The following is a 13522-nucleotide window of genomic DNA, read 5'->3' as shown; positions in this document are numbered from 1 at the left end:
ATCAGGAATAGTTCATTAGCCTGTTTGTTTTTTCCTGAATAGAAGTGCTTCTCATTGTGCTGTGCATATTTCCATAAAAGCTGGGAAGCTAATTTTATGGCTTACCTAAGAAAATAAAGGTCTGTATTTAATATATGAAAATAAAACATGCATGGGATGGAGACATTTGGTAACCTCTCTGAGTAACCAAAGTCACAGTCCTCATTCAGGTCTGTGGGAACTTTAACAAGCTCACAATCTTCCTTTTTTTTTTTTTTTCATGATCAAATTTTTTTCCAAAAAAAAAATTTGAAGTTGGGGAGTGTCTTCCAGTGAGAACTAGAAGACTTACTAGACAAATTCAAGAACTGTAAGCACTCCTCTCCCCCTCCCCCAATTTTTATTGTGGTAAAATACACATCATATAAAAGTTGTCTTTTTAACTTTTTTAAGGGCACAGTTCAGTGATATTAAATACCTTCTTAATGATGTGCAACCATCACCATCGTCCACCTCCAGCACTCCATCTTATAAAACTGGGGCTCTCAAACCAGAAACAATAACTCCATTTCCCTCTCTCTCCAGCACCTGGTAGTCACCATTCTATTTTCTCTATGATTTTGACTATGTACCTCATGTAATGACTGGCTTAATTCAAGTAACGTAAGATCCTCAAGGTTCATCCATGAGGACTGCTCATGCTATAGCGTGTAACAGGATTTCATTTCATTTTAAGGCTGAATAATATTTTATCTATCACTTTTTAAAAAAAATATTTTTTTATTGATTTCAGAGAAGAAGAGAGAGAGGGAGAGAGAGAGAAACATCAATGATGAGAGAGAACCATTGATCAGTTCCCTGGACACACGGTACTTTGTGAGTGCCAAGTTCATTCCCATGTACACTTCCTCCTGGAGGATATGCATTTAGAATGGCATTAGATATAGAAGAAATAGCCAGGTACAGCAAGCTGGATTTAAACAGTTCCTGGGTGAAATTCCTGATCACACACAGTCTATCCTGCTGGCTGAGTTCCCAGAATTGTCAGCCCACGGTTAGGCATTCCCACCAGAGCACCTCCTGCTTCCCTAGCAGAGAATTCTTGTTGGGAATCCCTGCCCGCTGGCTCCTGTGGCTGCCAGGAAAGCCTTTTTAGTTTAAACAAAGGACCCAGCCCGCTGGTATCTGGGTGAACACAGGCTTCCTTCTGAGATGGAAAGGATCTGGATCAAAGGGCAGTGGGTTTCTTTTCCTCTCTCCTTGTTTCCTTCTCCACCTGAAACAGCTGGTGACTTACTTGCAAAGGGTCAAGTATAGACAGGGAAACATTTCTGCTTTTTTGGGAGGAGTTTACTTCTGTATCAGGAGGCATTATTTAACATAGATGCCAAATAAGTGGGGGGATGGAGGAGGGATGTATTGGGGAGCACTTGGGATCCGAGCTGTGGAGGGAATGGAGACTCATTCTAGCACCTGGGACACTAAGCCTCACTTAGTAAGCCTCAGCGTCCTCCTCTGCGGGCTGTGCTCTCCCAAGTCCCTTACAGCCGTATGGTTCCTGCCAAGTCCTTTCCTGAGAACCTCGTTGGGCAGCCTGTGTTCCATGGGCCTCTGTTTCCACTGGGGTTTTCATGCATCACAGAGCATCAAAGTGAACTTGTTATTTTTATGTTGCCAGAACTTAGCATTGATTTCAGCCCTGATTAAAGAAGGGGTGATTAGAGGAAAGGGAGATTCTGTATGTTTGCCAGTATGTGTGCCTGTATGTTTACGTGGGTTTGTACCTGTCCATGCATTATGTTTGTCTTATGTATTTACACATGTATTTTGGTACATGTGTGTGTTTGGTATGTATGTGAGTATGTGTCTGAACACGTGTGTAGAGAGGTGTAAAGGGGGAGAGGTTCCCACCAATCCCTAGTATTCTGAGAGCCTGTTGATTTATTTGGCTCCATCCTTGGGTATATTTCTCCTGAAAGGAATTATAGTTCAGTCATTTTAGATTTTGCCCCTTGGTGATTCCCAGAGGAAGAAACTGGATATTGATCTGCCCATCATATGCCGCTGCTGTTGATTAACAGCCCTGGAGAAAGGCTGAACTTGCCCAGCAAACCCTTTTGGACTCTCATTAGAGACCCTCCTTCAGCAGGACAGGCTTCCAGCCCAAGTTCGAGCAGTTCCCACTGCGACGATCCCCCTGCCAGGGCTTGGAGCAGGGCAGATGCTGCAACATGCTGACTGAGCACAGAACGATTTTTTCCACCTGCCTCTCAGAAGGAAGGCTAATACAGCAGGAGTTCGTGTGGAGAGAATAGATCTCATGGGTGACATGTGCCTTTTGAGCAACTGGCAAATACAGAGGTTGAGGTGGTAGAAAAAAGACTGATGCGGCTTTTCTGAAAATATAGGTGGATATACAGTCTCCTGCTGAAAGGTAATTAAGTATTTCTTTTACTCAGATTTTTATATGCATGTGACACCACCAATGGAAAAAAGCTTAAAAGATGATCCATTTTATAGATATACCGCACTTTCTTTAATTATTCACAATAAAAATGTTCGGTCTACCCCTTATTAAACATTCACTGTGTGCCAGGCAGTGGGCTAAGAGTTTTATATGCATTATGATTCTTTTTTTAAGTCATCACTGGAGGATATGTTTATTGATTCTAGAGAGAAAGGAAGGAAGAGGGGGAGAGAGAGAAACTTTGATCAGTTGCCTCCCGTATACACTCTGACCGGGGATCACACCCACAACCTAGGTTTGTGCCCTTATCAGGAATCGAACCTGCAACTCTTTGGTGCATGGGATGATGTTCTAACCATCTGAGCCACCCAGCCCAGGGCTATCATTCCTAGTTTTAGATATCTAGGTGTATCCAGCCTTTTCTTTCTTACAAATAGTGCTTAGGATGTTTTTGCACATAACTCTTTGCCTGATTTAGGACATCCTGTTTAGAGTGGATTCATCTAAGCACTGTCACTGGGCATGGAATTAAAACAAACACTCTGCAAACACACTGCAGCATTGCGTTGGTGCCACATTAGACTCCCACATGAAGGAGGCGCATGCCTATGCCTACTCCCTCCAAAAGACTCTGAAAAATCAGTCTTTTGTTGAACTAGGGGCACCAGACTGCTGCATCAACAGAAGTCCCAGAAGTTAAGATAAATATCCCACAACGTTTATTCTAGGGACGTAGGAAAAGAGACAGCAGCCTCTCCCTGGGTTGCCATATGCTGCGAGTTAGAGGCATTGCTTTGGAAAGGGGAAGCATGCCTTTCTTCCCACTGAGCCGGATGCGTTCAGAAGGGCACTGGGGCCGTCTTGGTCCATGGCAGCTCTTCTTCCCTCTGCTCTTCCCTTCCTCTCGGCTGCCTTGCAAGCCACTCTTAAGCTGGAAAGAGGTAGGGTAGATCTTCCCCTGAGAGAGGCCCGAGAGCCTGGGCCATCCTTGGGACCTGAGCAGGAGGAGGCCCTCTGCCTCGGCAGGTTGACTGCTGTTCCCTGTCCCTCCGTCTCCCTGCCTGGCCTTGTGTGGCATGCCCTGAGCTTGGCTGTCACCTTGTAGAAGGGCTGTGTGGATAGATGGGAGGATATAGACTTGAAAACAAATCTATGTATACAAAGAAGCCAGAGGCTGAGCTGGCCTTTGGTTTTCTAGTGGAAACTGTGTTTTCTCCATCCAGACCTAGTTTAATGCATGGGTGTAGTCCATGCTAGCTAAAACATATGTACTGAGTGCCTTCTCTGTGCCAGCCATTGTCCCGGTCACGGGAGACAGGACAGCAGCACATTAAGCGCTGCCACATGGAGCTCACACCTTTCATGGGGAGAGGGAAATACTAAAGGAATGACTGCAGCCCTTCAGTTGGCCATAGGTGCTATGTCCAGGAGCGGGGCAGGGCAGAATGGGAAGTGATGGGTGGTGGGGTGAGGGAGGTGCTGGCTTCCCTGGGTGGTCAAAGAAGGATCTCAGTGTTTCAGTAGAGATTTGAAGGAAGCTAGGGAGTGAGACACGAATGTTTTGGGGCAGTCTCAAAATGAATGGTCCAGGTGGAGGCAACAGTAAACCCAAGGAAAGGGAGTGTGTTTGGCAAGTTCCTTGACAGTGAGGAGGTTGTGGGCAGGAAGGGCATGAGCAAGGGGGAGAAGTCAGAGGAGGGAGACTTGGGCCTGTGGAGGAGGAGGCACTGTGACAGACTCAGGGTTCAATGTCATACGCACTGCAGAGCCCTTGGAAGGTTGATAGGGTGATGTGATCTAACGTTTGAAGAGGCTGGCTCTGGCTCTGTTTGCATTCGGCAGGGGTGGAAGCAGGGAGACTGCTGCCACTGTCCAGGTCGGGGAGGATGGTGGTAGCTGGGGGCATGAGGACTGATCCATCTGGGAGCACACACTGTAGGGAGGTCAGAAGCTAGTCACCTTCACTCCGTCCCTGGGGAGCAGAGCTCCGGCTGGTGGAGGCCTGGCCATCTTGGCACCCTTCCTTCCCCAGGCAGAGTAGGAACCTCTAGAGCAGTCTGTTCCCTCTTTGGAATATTGACCTCCAGGTATCAGTCACAGTTTTTACTAATCCAGCATCCATGTCCTTTGGGAAAGATGCTCACCTCTCAAATTGGCACGAATCTTTCCTTTCTACTTCTCTCTTCAACAGGAAATGCAGTGGCAGTCCAATGTGACAACCATCTGTTCCTTTTCCTCCATGCCAAGCCTTCTGCGGGGATGGGAGAGGGGGTGGGGGGTGGGGACTTAAGAAAAAACACACAAACAAACACAAAACCAGGAACCGCCTGCTGGAGTTCCCTCGCTACCCCGTCTGACCAGGAAACACTGAACAGACAATCATCAGGATGTATTTCAATGTCTGTCAGCTTCAGCACCTGTTTGACTTCCTTCTAGGGCTTTGCATTATTGATAATATCAGTAAAACCGGGCTGGAAACTTTTCCCAGGCTAACAGGAAGGCCTCACCGACCAGTGCTCGGGAGACCCTGGTTTTTGTTCTACCTGCCAGCTGAGTGCCTACTAAGTCTGCTTTGTCCCCGCTGAGTCTGCTTCTTCATCTTTAACACGAGTCCTAGACAGCTTGATCCTTAGATGCCTCTCAGTTCTAACATCTTACAGTTCTGAGTATGAATGAGAAATAAGGAGCAAAGGTGACTGATGGAACCACTACTTTGGGCTTTAGGAAAGAGATTCTTTCAAGTGGTGGCCCAGGGATGAATTTAGGGCAGGCTCCTAGGTGCTACCCTTTAGGGCCTCCTCATTCATTATTTGCAGGATATCAGAAGCTGTACGACTTCATTCATTCTGTTAAGGAAAGGTGAGCCAACTGTAGGCTGGACATAAATCTTCTTCCATGCAAGGAGAATCGTCTCTGATGGCTGTGTATTCTGCACAAGGATCTAATTTGATCAGTCCTGTGTCAACCGGGCTGTGTGTCTGGCTTGGATTTTTGTGTCTCAGAAGAGAAATTAATGAGAGGACAGTTACCCACTCAAGTGGTGGCTGTTTCCTCCACTTCCAGCCTTCAGTCCCCGGCCCCCCATTCCCTGTGTTGTTATGATTTATAGGCTTGCCTGTCCCCTGCAGTGGTTTTGGTGTAAGGTTTTACCAAGTAAGCAAGTGGCTGGCTCCCAAAGATGACACGACAGACTTAGTCCAGGCGGAAGCCAGGTAGGCCCGATGCCTTTCTCTCTTCTTACCTACAAGTCAACATGTTCTCCTAGGCATAAGAGGTGGGAGACAAGGATTCTCCTTAAGAAAGTCCCTTTCTGCTCTTATTATGTTTTCTTTTCCTAAGTACTCCTGCTGCACATTGTGTGAAGTTCATTTGTATGTTGATGAAAGTAGCCCATGTTTTCCAGAATGCATTCTTACTAGAACGAGTGGGTGTTTTCTACTCCGAGGGGAGGGATTATACTATTTCAGCGTAATCATTTCCCAGCAGGTTCCCAATCCAGGCATGCATTATTGTTTCAATGATGATGTGGTGACTGATAGTGTTATTCATGCTGTGGTTGAAAGAACCCATGTTCTGGCAATTCTTTTCCTGCTGCGTTTATGAGAAGCCGTCCCTGGGCTCAGGGCTTTGTTGCTGTTTTGAGCCTGCCATTGTTCCGGGCCTTTGTCTGACAGGCTGCATGATGCAATGGGAACCCTCCATGCTAGGTGACGCCGTCTGCACTGGCAGCATTGCTGCGGTGGAGAACAGAACTAGTACTTTGTGTTTTCAGGTTAGTTCTCTGGCTTTGTTCTTGGAACTGAGTTAAATCAATTGGACCAGTCAGCGATTGTCAGGTTCTTTGGGGAACTATTTCTAGACTTAGCCACTGGAAGTAGGTAAGACAATGTACCCAAGCATGGAGCAAGCATGTCAAGCTCAAAGGCTAACACGGGCCAAATAAACAAGGTTTAAGTTTATGTGGGCCACAAAAAAACAAAGGCTTCAATTTTCATAGAAACGTAGGTTTATTTTGATAGAGACATGCTGAATACAAAGGGGTGAAATAAATTGTTAAAATAAAATAATAGAACATTTTAATAAAAAATATTTTTTCTTGAACATTAACTTATCAAACACTGAATAACTGCACAAATTAATAAGCGCAACACAAATAAACCTATTTTTCCTCCTCTCCAAAAGTGAAATATTTCCTGTTGTGCACACCAAACAAGTCAGTACAAGATTAATGCTGTGGCAATTGCCTGCTAACATATTCGCTGCTAGTATAAGTGGAGAGAAATAGGTGCGTCTGCACAGAAGGTGCAGAAGGGAAATGAATGCAACACGATTATAGTAATCAGTCATTAGCGAATGTTGTAGTTTGTCATTAATAATTATGTGCAGCAGGACATTGTAAAAATTAAATTACAAAATATTTTATTAAAATGTTTCTTACATACTGTTATATTGGCTGATCCGCAAAAATATTCGTTGTGGGCCAGGAGTTTGACAGCATGCTTGCTCTAGTCTTTCAAAGTGCATGTGTAGCCGGGACTGGTTTGGCTCAGTGGATAGAGCGTCTGCCTGCAGACTGAAAGGTCCCGGGTTCGATTCCGGTCAAGGGCATGTACCTTGGTTGCTGGCACATCCCCAGTAGGGGGTGTGCAAGAGGCAGCTGGTCGATGTTTCTCTTTCATCGACGTTTCTAACTCTCTGTTCCTCTCAATTCCTCTCTGTGTAAAATCAATAAAATATAGTTAAAAAACAAAACAAAAAAAACCAAAGTGCATGTGTATAATTTCTATGAAGAAATTGACTACTTAATTTAATCCTGTTCTTTGGTTAAATGATCATTATAACTTAGAATGACAATGCAATAGTTTGAGAAGTCAGTGGCAGTGTCTGAGCAAGGTTCTTCCCTGGGCCCCATTCATTCTATCAGCAAAGCCTGATCACACACTTATCTTGTATGTACTTCTCAAATCTGCCACTTTTCTCTGCCCCATTGCCATTACCCATCGCTGCTATGCCATGCTTGGACAATGCATGTAAAATTCTTAGTGCAGAGCCTGGCACTAAGTGAGTCTCAATGAAGGGTAGACATAAAATGTTTATTGTGAATTGAAGAAAGTGTGATATATCTATATGAGGTAACATGTCTTGCTTTAACCATTTCAGAGACTCCCTATCACCATAGTAGCCAAATAAGTAATAATGCTAATGATTGGTTAGGACAGTGGTTGGCAAACTGCGGCTCACAAGCCACATGTGGCTCTTTGGCCCCTCGAGTGTGGCTCTTCCACAAAATACCACAGCCTGGGAGAGTCTATTTTGAAGAAGTGGCATTAGAAGGAGTTTAAGTTTTAAAAATGTGGCTCTCAAAAGAAATTTCAATCGTTGTACTGTTGATACTTGGTTTCTGTTGACTAATGAGTTTGCGACCACTGGTTTAGGAGTATGGCCATCGTGTGCCAGAATTTGTGCTTTGTGTTCATTACCTCACTTAGCCCTCTCCACAGTCCAGACAGATACTCCTCTGATGAGGAAGTGAGCCCTCGAAGAGGCCAACTTGCCTCACTGTGGCATCCAAATCCACAGAGGGCTGCTGTAGTGCTTGATCCCCAGTGCTTGGACAGATGCACCACCTTGAGGAAAAAGGGGGTGAGGAGGCAGTGGCCATGTGCAGCTATCCTGGGGCTTGCACCAGCCAGTAGCATCCACTTTCTGAGAACATTGTTTTGTGCTCTTATGTTTGAGTGGCCAAAGCAAGGTGGGTGGAGGACAAGGGGTGACTCAACAATACTGCAATACTGCGTTCATTAAAATAAAGATAACACCCTCCCTCAGAGGGGATGTCAGTGTGGAACTGGCTCAGTGGGGAAGGGCAGGAAAAACTAACTGGCAAAGAAAGGTCATGTTTCCCTAGTCAAGCATGTTCTAGAACTCTTATGAGAAGACCTGTATGTTCAAGTTCTGGAAAGGGTGGGAGAGGGGAGGGGACTGACTTGAAGAGGATGTGAGAAAAGTGGGGTTCTTAGGTTTAAGTGTTCTCACCCAAAGGATAGCAGTGCTGGGAGTGGTCTGAGCCTCGCAGTGGAGGGTGGAGGGCAGCTGTGCTCCCTCCTTGCTCTGGGTGTTCTGGGGCCGCATCACTGATCACTTCCTCTTCAGCGCCACCTCTGTTCCCACTCAGACGCTGCAGCCTCTCGCTGATCAGCAGCAGGGTCAGCAGCAGGGTCAGCTGGCCTCATTCTGTTCTGGCCTCTGCAGTAGCTGGGGTTACCACGGCCTTTACTCTGAATTATAGCTTCTTCTGACGAACACCATACTCACAGGAATCTAGGGCCCTCCCTCCTTCACCCAAGACAATCTAGCTTAAAATTAAAAGTACTTTCTGCTACCGAATCTATCCTCTGATTTAGGCTGCACTTCCTAATTCCTGCTATTAAGTGAGGAGAACCCCTTTAGAAGTTCAGGCCCATGATAATGACAGCCAACATTCATCACTGCCTTCCTACGTGCCAGGCACTGTGCCAAAGCTCCTTCCACAACAACCAATGATATCAGTACTATTTATTGGTCCCTGTTTTATAGGTGGGTCTGGGGGGCTCAGAGAGATCATGTGAGGGGCCCAAGGTCACACACCTAGCAAGTGTTGGTGCCAGGAATTGAAGACAAGAAGAGCGGCTCTTGGACTTGATCTCTTCAGCTCTGTGCTAGGCAGCGGGTCCTGCCAGAGGCAGCCGTGAGAACCCGGGGCTCCCAAATGCACCGCCCTCCCCATTTAGGGCAAGCAGCTCAGCTTTTGGTCTCTGCTGGCTGATTTTACCCAGTGGGTGGGATTCACAGCGGGGCTGGCTAACTCTGGCACTGCAAATTCTTACAGCAGATGTGTGTCACACAATCGGGCACCCATCCAGGGTGACCATACGGCCATCGCGAGTCATTTCCAAATATGCACATCTTTTCTCCCCATCTGGATTGTGAGATGTTTATGTACAGTGGCTATGCTTTGTCTTTCTCTAGTTTGCCCCAGAGCACATGGCATGCTAGCAGGTGCTTGGGAATAAGTGGTTTAATGCCACTGAGCCCAACTACAGGATAGAGTAGCCTCCTCTTAAGCGGCAGCCTTCTGATGTGGATAAAACTTGCCATAATCTGGTATTAACACACTCTCATCTCTGGAGAACAATTTGGCAACTGTCAGGCAGAGGAAAACACCGCCTGTAGACTCCCGAAATGCTTTCTGACAATGTTTCCGGGGCTTGGCCACCTCGTGCATTTTATATTGGCCTCTTTCTACTGGACATCCTCATGCTGTCTTATTCCTGAAGTGCTGCCGTTCTCAGGGATCTGCTCAAATGCAGAACCAAGTGGAGCTCTGAGATTTGTCCTGATTTGCTCAGCAGAGACTTGGGGTCTGATCTTCAAGTTGTCTGCATTTGGTTTAGCCGTGAGTTGATTGGCATATGTCCTTGTTTGAGAAGGAGCACAGGCTGCTGTACGGGTCAGGGGGGTAGCTGGCCTGGTGCAGCCTTGGACGGAAGGGAGGCCATGCTTGCTTCAGAGTGGTTTTTAATTTCCCCCCATTTTGGCCAATTTAAGAAGTTCTTTTCAGCTTGCGTCACCCTTGGCTTACCTTGGGTGAGGAGAGGAAAGAGCCAATTACAGCCATCTGAGTGCTCCCTGCCTTCTTGGAGCTGAATGCACTGTGGATCTCTTCCATCAGAAAGGATTTTATTGGTTTTTCTTGGATCTGATCTCTTTTCTTGGTTATCCTTGGACGAGAAAAGCATGCTTATACTTGCCATCATGCATGACGATGCTGGCTGTGCTAAGGAAGCTTTGTGGCAGGGGAGAGAATGGAAACAAGTGGCAGGCTAGACAACCCTAGCAAGCGATGACCCCATCCCCACGGTGCCTGTCCCAGGCAGATTTTTAAGACAGCTCATCTCTGCCCCTTCCTGCTACCACCCAAGAGAGTGTGAAACAGGGAGGGCACCGTGGGCAAATGCTACACCAGTGTGTGGCTAGCAAACTTGCAAAAGAGAGAGACTGTTGGGTAAAAATGGTGCGTAGTCTCAGATGCAGGCATTCCAGGGGGACATGTTGTCAAAGGCAACAGTTGAGATTTCTCTGGACTTCTGGTGTCTACAGTGGATGCTGCTGAGACCACATGAAAGACGGGCCTGTGCTGAGCCAAGCGTGAGTGTGCACATTGTCAGAGCAGCCCTGCCATAATCTTTCCTCAGGTGTGGACAGTGAAGGTCGGGGAATGGCTCTGCTCAGAGGAGCCCCCTTCACCCGCCTCTGTATTTGGTCACTGCATCTTCCCTGCTGGAAAGGAAGGAGGGAGAGGCGCTCAGATCACACAGAGCACTGGCTGGTGTGAACCCAGAAGGAAAGGCAAGATGAGGAGGATGGAGAATGGACACCGATTTCTGTAGCCAAAGGCTGATTCTCTCATCCAAGGGTTAGCACTACTGGGATAAAACTAGTAAGTGTAGGGAGAGGACAGATGTTAAAAATATTTGAAATAATTTATAACTAATTAGATATTACTAATCAGATGTGCCCCAGGCTCTGTTTCCATAAGGGTTCATACTATGTGAACATAAGCTCTGCTAAAATAGGAGTCTCCCCGTATGTGTGTCAGAGTGCTGGGGCTGCCATAACTGAGCACCGGAGACCGGCGGGCTTATACAACAGAATCTGTTTCATCCAGTTCTGGAGGCTGCAAGTCTGAGGTTCAGGTGCCAGTGGGCTTGGTTTTTCCTGAGGCCTCTCTCCTTGGCTTGTAGACGGCCTTCTTCTCCCTGTGTCCTCACAGGGTCTTCTCCCTGTGCCTGTCTGTATCCTAATCTCTTCTTCTGAGGACACTAGTGATAGTGGATGAGGGCCCACCCTCATGCCTTCTTTTACCTTAATGACCTCTTAAAGGCCCTGCCTCCACATGCAGACATATTCTGAGGTCCTGGCAGTTAGGACTCCAACACATGAATGTTCAGGGACTCAGTTTGGCCCATAGCACTTCTTATGTGTTTGGTGGTGGCGCTGACCACCTTCCTGTGACCTGGAACTGCTCTCAGCCTTGTGTGAGCCTCTCCTCTGATCCCTGCACTGGCTCTAAGGCGGCGACTGGCATTTCCCTTGCTATTCAGAGGAGGAAACAGAGTACTTGGGTGCTTTGCCTCCAGCAGCCAGGAAGCAGGGGCTAGCGCTTTGCCTGGGCGCTCCGAACCCACGTCCTGGGCCTCTGCATCCGCTGGAGCGGACACCTTCTCAAGTTCTTCACTGGAGAGTATGTCCCTGAGCAGCTTGGGGAAGGGTGCAATTTCAATTCATTGGAAAGAAAATATTGAGGTGCTCTTTCACATTCATGGCTACTTCCTGTCCCATACTGGATGACACGCCTCCATCCCATGGCCACCCACCAGCCTTCCTGTGTGGAAAGGCGCTCCTCCGGGTGACATGCTTTACTGCATCTGAGAAAACAGGCCACACGTGAGAGCTAGATGGAAATGGAGAGCTGATGCCCAGCAGACCCAATAGCCACAGGTATGATCTGTCAGCGCTTGGAGTTGCTGTTTTCACACTGGCTTCCCAGCCAGGTGTCCCTTTGCCTGGAGCCTTCCTCCTGTCGCTCTACCTTCCTTCCCATCCTGCTGTGACAGTAGTGGCTGCCTATGCAGAGGATGCCTAGATGCTTGACTGTGTGTAAGGCCTTGGGCTCATTCTGAATGAGAACTTAAGGTGTTACCGTACAATTATTCCCGATCCTTTCAAAGCATTTCCCACTGACTTCTTGAAGTGAAACTGCTTTGTAGTGTTAGTAATTATGTGGCCTTTGTTGCCCCACCAAAGAGGGTGAGGAGTGGTTTTGGAGGCTAGGTAAAGATTTTATTTCTCAGTGTTATCACATGTATTTTTCTCCTACTTTCCTTCCCCTTCCTCTTTATCTTCCCTTTTTCTTCTTTGATCCAAACTGATCAGACTTCCATTGGTCTATCATGAGCATCTGAGCTTTCAAATTAGTCTCCACTTTCCTCCTGCCACTTTATAATATTGTGTGAATAGCACCCTTCTTTTCCACCTTCATTGTTATTATCAGACTTACTCATGGCTAGATGCTCCCTTTTTATGAGGATGGATAATCTATATTAACACAGGGCCAGTCAGCCGCATTGTCAGAGGAGGGGCCCGGGCTCCCAGAACACTGACTGAGTCCAGAGTAGCTCCCTATCCTTATCTGCAGGAATCTCTCCAGAGAGCTAAGGCAAACATTTCAGATCACTTAAGGTTTTGGATTTTATTTTCCTATGTTACCTGCTTTGCAATGTCATTTACATGCACCTGCCTTCAGAATACTGCCAGACAAAAACTCTGCATCTTTTCAGAAACTCAGCAGGTTAATTTTATTTCAGTTTCTTATCTCTTAAGTTCAAACAATGAAATCATCTTAATTAAAAATTTGTATGTGGCAAATTCCTTTGAAATTATTTCTACCTATAAATCTATCGCTCATCCCAGCTGTATATTTGCATAAAGATATAACTGAATTAGGGTCAGCTAACCTGATAGATGCTGGATGGATAGTAGGATTTAGAGTTTCATTCTCCTTTATAGATTTTTCTGAGTTGCTTGATTAAAAAGCAAAACAAAAGGCAGCGTGGCTCAGTGTTTGAGCATCGGCCTAGAACCAGGAGGTCACAGTTCAATTCCTGGTTAAGACATATGCCTGGGTTGTGGGCTCGATCCCCAGTAGGGGGTGTGCAGGTGGCAGGTGATCCATGATTTTCTCTCATCACTGCTCTCTCTCCCTCTCCCTTCCTCTCTGTAATCAATTAAAATATTTTAAAACCAACAAAACAAAACTAATACATGTAATTGCTCCAGAAAGCAATAAAGTAATTTCAAATTAATCTATACTAATAAAAGGGTAATATGCAAATTGGTCAGAATGCCCTCATATTAAAGACTGAACAGCATGCTACGTAGGGCAACCAGGCTGGCAGGGGGGGCAGTGAGGGGCAACCAAATGACCAAACAGCTGGCTATGTGGGGCAGCCAGGCCAGGGGTGGGGAGGGCAGTGA

At 46.5% G+C, this 13522-nt stretch overlaps 1 protein-coding gene and 1 non-coding gene across 2 annotated transcripts in view; one reads left to right on the top strand and one right to left on the bottom strand.

Annotated features, from left to right (window-relative positions):
* GFOD1 (glucose-fructose oxidoreductase domain containing 1) overlaps positions 1-13522 on the top strand; it is a 113664-nt gene that overhangs the window by 58188 nt on the left and 41954 nt on the right. The window lies entirely within an intron of this gene.
* Positions 298-359, bottom strand: LOC118725067. The gene has a single exon (XR_004989816.1). It is a non-coding gene; the product is annotated as a U7 small nuclear RNA (small nuclear RNA).

The sequence above is a fragment of the Pipistrellus kuhlii genome, unplaced genomic scaffold (assembly GCF_014108245.1).
Source record: "Pipistrellus kuhlii isolate mPipKuh1 unplaced genomic scaffold, mPipKuh1.p scaffold_m20_p_2, whole genome shotgun sequence".
Classification (NCBI taxonomy): domain Eukaryota; kingdom Metazoa; phylum Chordata; class Mammalia; order Chiroptera; family Vespertilionidae; genus Pipistrellus; species Pipistrellus kuhlii.
This window is presented reverse-complemented; position numbering and strand designations above follow the sequence as displayed.